The sequence below is a fragment of the Mus caroli genome, chromosome X (assembly GCF_900094665.2).
Source record: "Mus caroli chromosome X, CAROLI_EIJ_v1.1, whole genome shotgun sequence".
NCBI lineage: Eukaryota > Metazoa > Chordata > Mammalia > Rodentia > Muridae > Mus > Mus caroli.
In genome coordinates this window covers 5,152,376-5,161,217 of record NC_034589.1, presented here as the reverse complement: position 1 = coordinate 5,161,217, position 8,842 = coordinate 5,152,376, and positions in this window count along the sequence as shown.

The window sequence follows — 8,842 nt, the reverse complement described above, 5'->3', positions numbered from 1 at the left end:
AAAAAAAAAAAAAAACCTCTGAAACTGTAAGCCACCCCCAATTAAATGTTTGCCTTAAAAAAAAAATCTAGAATTCTGGAGTTTCAGAACCTTCACTAGCTCACAAAAGCACACAATATGTACTTTAATGTTGTCTCAGCCACAGAGTGCTATGGAGCTGATAATGCAAACTCAGATGTGATACTGTATGTTTATGAATGCAGCCGAAGATGGCACTAGTTTGGTGGTGGGTGGTATATCTTATTGCAAAGAACCTCACTGCCACGAGTTTCCATGGATTTGGTGTGTTAGATATTGTTTTAAATATTTTTTCAAATTTACATTCATTTAGTTTGCATGTGACAGAGGGTACACATGTCGGGGTGTATGTGTGAGTATGTGTGTGTGTGTGTGTGTGTGTGTGTGTGTGTGGTGTTTCTGTTTGTAGAAGTTTCTTTCTATACATTTTTCTGCTTTCCAAAGAATTAGAATAGCACACACACATACACACACACACACACACACACACACATAAATACACACAGACACATACACACATATATACATATATATGTTCTAGCTCTCTGGAAAGAAAAAAGAGTATGTGTATGTGTGGTGTTTGTATGGTGTATGTGGTGTGTGTGTGTGTGTGTGTGTGTGTGTGTGTATGTATGTATGTATGTATGCGTGTAGAGACTTCAGGCAAAAATAGAAAGGTAGGGATTGAGAGAGAAACAGAGAGAGACTGATTTATTTTAAACAATTTTTTTGAATAGCCAAGGAGGCTGAAAATTCCCAAATGTACAAGGTAGGTTGGCAAGCTGAAAACCCACAAGCTAGCTCATTTTCTGGAAAGAATTCCCTCTTGCTTGGTTGTTGTTTTGTTCTATGGAGACCCTCAACTGATTGGCTGAAGCTCAGCTATTTATATTAGAGAGGGAAATCTGCTTTAGATAAGTCTATCATCTCAAATGTTAGTCCAATTCCCAGGATATTATGGACCTTTCCAACTTGCCTAGAATCAATCATCTCAATATTTAAGTTGTAATACGAAGTAAGGAAATGAGGTTATAGGATCACAAAGCTTCCTCTTGGTGTTTCTAGGGATTTGCAGAGAAAGCCTTGACTGTCTTGGAACAAGTACAATCAAGTTTTCTAACCTTGGCATCTTGGAAGGACATCACCAGAAACTATTGACCTTTGTCCCAGGGCTTCATAAAAGACAGGTTCCCCAGAGAGCTGTGGTTACACCCACAGTTCTACCACAAAGTACTTACTTCCTGGCAGTTCCAGATTTGAACTTCCAGGGTACCACAGTTACATTGAGCTCTGTGATAATGAAGACAGATGGAGAAAGAGAGAGAGCCCAACACTTGGGGACTGTTTATCTCTTGGCTCTTGGTTAGCTCCACTTGCTGTCATTGCATGTACTCTTGCTATGAAATCAGCTTTTCTCGTGTGGGTCTTTATCCAAATGGACTGAAGATTTCATTTAAAGCAGATGACCACGAACATCCAAAAGGCATGCTAACCATATGGCAAGTTTGCCTTTGAAGCTTGTTATCTGCCCTTAGATAAAGCTACTTCCCAATTTCTCCTCTTGCTGAAAATTTACAATTTTCCCACTCCTTACTTGCAAGTGTGTTCTTTCATCTTGTTCTTTCTTAAGAAGGTGAAATAATAACAGGGATATTTTTAACACTGGAGCAATACACTTATTTGCCTTCTCTTCCTTCTGTGTCAGTGCCAAATTCAATGGACTCTCTCCCAGTGATTCCTCCTGTTGGTACTTGGAGAAGCATTTCCTGGTTCTTAAAAGTACTTTTGTACAGTGAGGGAAACAAGTACCAGAGCGAAGAGATATCCTGTAGAACAAGAGAAAACATTTCTCAGCTGTGTGCCTGACAGGAGTTGACACACTCCTTAGAATATATTAAAATTAAAAACATTAGACACCCCAAAATCAAATCATGAAATCCATAAATAAGCAAGTGAATTAGACGGGCAGGTCTCAAAGTAAGATGTACAAATGGCCAATAAACATATGAAAAATGCTCAAGGCACTTAAATGTCAGAGAAATGGGCATCAAAACTATACTGACGTCCCATCCTCCTCCAGTCAGAACAGCCATCATCAAAGAGATAAACAAGAAGTGATGGTGAAGGTGTATCAGGAAAAGAAGCCAACATATACTGCTAGTTGGGACGTAACTTAGGGCATCCAGTATGGCAGTCAGTGTGAAATTTCCTCTGATCCTAAAACTGGAGCTAATATATGACCCAGATGTACCTTTCCTTAATATCTAAGTCCTCAGACCACAGAGATGCTAGTGTGCCCATGCTTATTGCTGCCGTAGTCATAATATTGAAGACATAGAACCAGACTAGAGAACTTTCAGCAGATGAATGCATAAATAACACATTGTAGTCTTATTCAATAGGGTTTCATCCTATCATTAAGAAAAAGGAAATTGTGTCATCTATAGGAAAATACAACTGGAGATCATTATGTTAAACAAATAAGCTGGACTCTCAAAGATAAATATCACATGTTTTATCTGATACATGGACTCTGGACTCTACCCTTTAAAATGTATATGAAATATGAGAGCAGAGGGAGGACTCTTTAGGAAGAGAAAGATGACAAGTGTGGAGGGGAGGTATAAGAGAGAACAATAGGGTGAATATGAGCAAAGCACATGACATCCACGTATGAAAATGAGATTGAAATGTATCACGTACAATCAACTTAAGCTAGGAATTCTAATTGAAGCCCCCTTTCTGTTTCCATGCCCCCGATCTGATTTTTTTCTGTGTCCTCTATACAACTGCAATAAAGATAACCTCAGAATTTAGTCTCAACATAATCTTCTACATTTATCTGTCCCCATACTTTCTAGGTGATGTCACCTAGGCTCATGACTTAGTATTTAGAACCACCTATAGTTCAGATTTTTATCAGCAATTCAACTCAGACCTCTCTCCTCGACCAGGCTCACTATCCTCCTCCTAGTGGTGCTTTGTTGAGTCCTTTAAGAAACATACTGGATTAGATATACAGGAAGTTTCTTGGAGGAAAATACCTGTGAAGTGTAACAAGCAACCCAGGAGGTGGAAGCAGGAAAAATGTGCCTCGAGACTGTAAAGGGGGCCTGAAGCCACAGAAGAGACAGGGCTGGAGGAGAAGGGGAAATGGGCAGGAGAATAGAAAATGGGTTGGAAGAGTCTCAGACTACAGCAGAGCAGTTCTAGAAAATGTCTATGCTTGTGCTAGGAAGTCCCTCAGCCAAAGTTACCTGCCAGAGCACTCCCCATAGCTTGTAGGAATGAGCCTTTGGAACAATCAGCGTCTTGACTAGTGATAATGTGGTCTCATTGCGAAGTGTAAATTCTCATCTCTTAAATCCATTTTGCTTCCTACAGCAAGAGATCTTAGTTTCACATTTTCATAACCTCCAAATTAGCTGATGGTCCAGATTAGCTCTTGACCATCGGAGAGACATGGCAAACTTAAAACAATAGAACTCTTCATGGTCCATACCATGTGGATTGTCCTATATTGGTAAATGCTCTCAGTTTTGACCAGATACTATCCAGACACTTATGGAGTTTTATTCAAGGGCAGAGAACTCATTCTAGTCTCTAGAATCTGGAGTTTGCTGTTCACCGGTCTGTCCTGCTGGCCTTACCTCAGAAAACTCAAGTCCATGTACTCTTTTCCATTTTCACTGTCACCATCACATCCCAAGTTTTCATGTAGTCTCACGTGCCGTCCTCCATGGCATCTCCATTGTCACTCTTGTCAACTTGCAATTACCTTTGTGACACCCAAAAGTATCATTTATAAAGTCACTTGGAGCCCCTTTTCTCCAGTGATTTTTTTACTGCAAACCTAGCAAACCCCAAGCACAATAGCATACCCTATCCATGTCTTTCCACTGCATGCATATAAGCACTATGAGAGCAGAAGCGTGGTCTGTTCTCTTTAATATAATTGCTGTTGCCCAACATAGACCTAGAAATGAGAGTAGGAGCATATAGCTCATTTGTGGACTGCTAAGTAGGTGAATATCTTTTTCACAAGGTCTCAGAACTGAACTATTAAGTGCTGTTGATGGCTATGTTACATAGAAGTATGTTTGCAGTACTTAATGGTGGTTTTGCCAAAGTGTGATGTTTTAGTTTTTGTGGACTAAGAAATCCAGAGGTAGTTGACCAGTGCAGGAATGTCTGGAGTTCCATACTGCAGTGGGATTCAGAAGGTGCTCTTTTGTGTTTTTTTGAGTGCTCCCAAGCTCCTTAGTGGGTGCCTTCCATCCAGAAGCATTTGCTTTTATTATTTTTTTATGGTCACAAGATGGCTCTCTGCCATCTGTACAACTAGCATCTGTGCTCCAGGTAGGAAAAATAGGGGATGCCAAAGACAGATGTTGTAAATTGAATGAGTCTTGCCCTTTCCAGAGCTGTTGTGGGTTGGCTTCCCAAGGATTCAGACTCTTCAGAGAAGAATAGTGTGTTGAGGGGAGTGTTGTCAAGATGAAGGCCGACAGAAGGGTGTGAGAAGAAGTGTGATTGTGCAGAGGGGAACGTAGGGCCATGAGTCCATCCCAACTTCATTGGACATTTAGAGCGTGGGGGGAGGGGTTAGCTATATAGACTCCATGCTGACTGGTCATTGAAGGCCAATAAGTAGGTGATTTCTTTAGCCAAGGCAACCGTATAGGTGTTAACACCAAAGGCTGTCAGCAGTATTCTCAACAAGTGAGGCCACAAGCTGTACATTCCTAAACCTCGGCATCACAAAAGCACCACACAGGCTTTCCTGAAGACGTTACACACCACCATTTACTTGTATCTTAGTGATCAGAGCCACGACATGCAGCTGTCTTTAGCTACAAGGCAGCTGGGATGTGTGGATTCTAGCTGGGCATATTGCCACTCCGAAGAAAACAAATGTTCCATTAATAAGAAAAAGAGGTAGAATGGTTAGGACATTTAGGAAGGCCACCAGCAGTCTTTGGCAGATCGCCTGTTCTCCACTTCCTTGTCTCTCTTAGCTCTACTCTCCTACTGCCTGAGCATTAAAATAAATTAAACAAGCAAAGAAAGCAAACACATAAACAAAACAAACATGAATAAATCTCTTTCCTCCTTCATTAGCCAATAAACAAAAGCTTATGAAAATCTCATTACAAAAGCACATACAAATTCATGTCTATAGCTCTCCTGCAGAGGATGGCAAATACCATGCTAAGCATACTTTGGTCTTCACCAGGCCTAGAAGAGCCCGTGTAGATGTGTAGACTCTATCTTTTGGAAACTCACAAATAGAACAAGGAAACTGACCTTCATATGATATAACCTGATGGAAAACAAACACCTAACTGGTGTGTGGAGGTGGAGGGTGGGGGTGATCTCTGAAGAAAGGGGAATGAAGCAGATATACACTTTTGTCTGGGGCAAAGTTTCATAGAAGGCTGGAGAAACAAATAAGTGTTGGAGATACTATATTGAAGTGAAAAGACTAGGTATTTTCTAGGAGCTGAATGGGCTGGGAGCTAGTGACTCTGAACTTGAGAGAGGGAGGGAGCATTGAACAGCCAGAATCACAGTATAGGAACCAGCTTAAGGGACAAGGGCAAACAAATGCAGCAAACAATAGCAAGGGAACCATAGTCCTCTTGACTCTTATTGCCTAGTGTAGAGGTGTTCCGCTGAGCAGGCCTCCATGCTATGGTAAATATGGCATCTGACAGTACTTCAGGAGTGAGAAGTGAGGATACCTCAAGACAGTGGCAGGTGAGCAATGCCTACAAAGGGATTTTCACAAGTGGCCCTTTCTAAATAGTCTAGACAGGAAATGGAGAAGAGTGCTTGGTGGAAAATATCAACTGTGCCCACACAACCAGCTGCTCTGGTAACAGCAAAGCCATAGCACTTAGATACTTAAAGTGGGCATGGCAAAGAAGGAATGACAGTGAGTGTGAGTGACAGCTGGAGCAGAGTCCAAAGGCAATGCCACTCCTTCTCCAAGCTTGCTTTCCTTGTTCTCATGGGATGCAGAGGATCCTGTCACCTGCCTCATTACTGACTACTTACCTTCTTCATCCTTTCCTGAAAACCCTGATCCTATTATGGGCTTTCTCTTGTTTAGTGAGGATGCATGCTGCAAAGGAAGTAGGTCCCAGTTCTGAACTAACAAGGTAGACAGCTAGTGATCCCTATATATTAGCTGATGTGGTTCCATTCCCTTTGCTTGTGATGTGGGCATATGATTTAACTCTGACCAGTGCTATGACAAGACATGTCTTTGGGAAAGCTTCTGAAAGAGATTTCAACATTAAAAATGATGAGTAAAGATTTCAAACCTCTCCTATTTTCTCTCTGACTTTGTGCTCGCTTTCTGCAGATGAACTTCATCCTTGCCACCATAAGACGATCTTGCCAAGGATAAGACAAAACAGCACAGACACACAAGGAGAGATGAAAGGAAGAGAGAGCTGGACACCAAGTACAGATCACTGAATTACCAACCCCAGTCCACTTGCACTCTGAAACTCCTCATCATGTAAGACAATGAATCCTTTGTCAGTTACATAAAGTGCACGGAAGTTTTTCTTTTATTTCCAGCTATGGCAAATCTAGTTTATAAAGAACTCCTGACAAAAAAGGACCAAACACAATGGCATGGCATGAGACTGTACCAACATACTAGGTCAGTATTCTATATTACAAATCTGAGTTTATACACACACACACACACACAGAGAGAGAGAGAGAGAGAGAGAGAGAGAGAGAGAGAGAGAGAGAGAGNGAGAGAGAGAGAGAGAGAGAGAGAGAGAGAGAGAGAGAGAGAGAGAGAGAGAGAGAAATATAGATATATAAACACAAACATTGGAGTTTCTTTTTGTTATAATTTCTTTCATAATTCCACTTGATGCATGGAAAAAAATCCTTGAAAATTTTCCAGTCTTTGGCTCTGTCTGGGGGTCATCACCAATCTGGGTACTTATTCAGCCAATTCAGTATTTGACCTGCTTCCTAATAACTTCCAACTGTTGGCCCCGAAGTACCTCCCAGAGCGTGCATCCCAGCCAGAACCCACAGCATGGGGCTTGGGTCATAAAGACAGAGCTTTCAGTTTTTGTCTTAGAGTTATTCTTCCAGGAAAGAAGCAAGGCCTTTTAGAAAATAAGCGTTTAGGACAAGTGGGGCTTACTTTGCTTAGGGATTGGTTTCATGTCCACATTAGGGATCTCCCAAAGCAGCCCTGAATTTGCAATTTCAAGACCATTGCTTGTCCACCTTGGAAATGAGTGCATGGACTCCAGATGAAACAATTGGACAACACAGAAGCAATGCACATCATCAATATTCTTATTTCCTAACGACTTGTCAGCTATTTCCAGTGAGTAAATATTTACACATTTTCCTCTCCCCCTGCGGAAAGCAGTACTCACATATATGGACATAAATATTTTGGTGTATGTAAATATTTACTTGCACGCACAATATATTTCTTTTTTCCAGTCCCCCTTGTAAGTTCTTTAATAACAGAACAATTCCTGCTTACAAATAAGTTCTGGTCTTGCAGTCTTCCTGGAATGTTCTGCAAAGGAGAGATGTTTTTATGAGAATGGTGGTTGCTGCTTAGCCAGAATGGTTGGGCTCAAGTTAGAACTTAGCATCCTACTAGCTGTGCGACCCAGAGCAAGTTGTTTAGTCTTTCTGAGCCCTGAATCTCTTCATGTGTAAGTGAGGCTAACAGCAGTGTCTACTGTGCAGCATTGCTAAGAAGACGCAGTGATTTCTTGTAGATGAAGTACTTAAGACACAATCTAGTACATTGTCAACCTTAATAAATAATATTAAAATATTTTCCTGTTGTCAATCACTGGAAATAAGTATATCGCTCTTTTCTTGACGGTATTGTGGATACATCTTAATTTTATCTAAGTATCCCTTTTATATCATTCACAAAATTTCAAATGCTAACAATACGAGTAAATTGCTTCACACTGGCTTTTGATTATTTTCTACCCTCCACTGGGTGAGTGGCTATCAGTTTTAAGCATTTACTTTGTGCCAGGCATTTTGCACTACCAAAGATTATACTGCATTTTGTCATGGCAGTAACCTTATGAGGGAAATAATATTTGTGTCTCCATTTCTTAACGTGAAATTGAGACTCAGTGTGCATAATTAATGTATCTTCAGTTAAATAATGTGGAAATGATGGAGATGAGACTCGAACCCAGGTATTTTGAATGTGAAAGGTCCTGCTTTCATTCAATCACGATGCCATTGTGGAGTTTTCAGTGTTTACACACAAGCGTCCCATGCAGGCAGGGATCAGAGTGAATCAGCAGCTTCCCTGCTCCTTTTCTCTCCCCTTCCCTGTAGTCAGAAAAATGGATTGGATTCCATTGTACTTTCTGTCCCTGGGGGGAAATACGTTATTGACAAGCCAACATGCCTCACTTCAATCCTTATGAGTGCCATATTGTAAAATGTGGCTGACTAGATCGTGAGAAACACACCACACCCCATTTTGGGAATTGGAGCCTGGCTTCAATTTATTACTCTTGTCTAGGTACAGAGTTTCTCTGCTCAGCCTCTGGTACTGTATTCATGTTGTTCAACAACTCAAGACACTATGTTGAGTTGAAGCCTTGAGTTGCAAATATATGGGCCTTGCTATCAGGACTCCTCCCCCAAGACATCCTCTGGATGGCTCTCCTTGTTATAAGAGGCTATCATATCTTTCAGCCATACTCTTTCTTGTTTAAAGCTTCTCTTGTACTTGATCGCCAGGCCTCTCAGCAATCATTAAACAAAGGTCATTGGAATTTTCAGTTCTGCA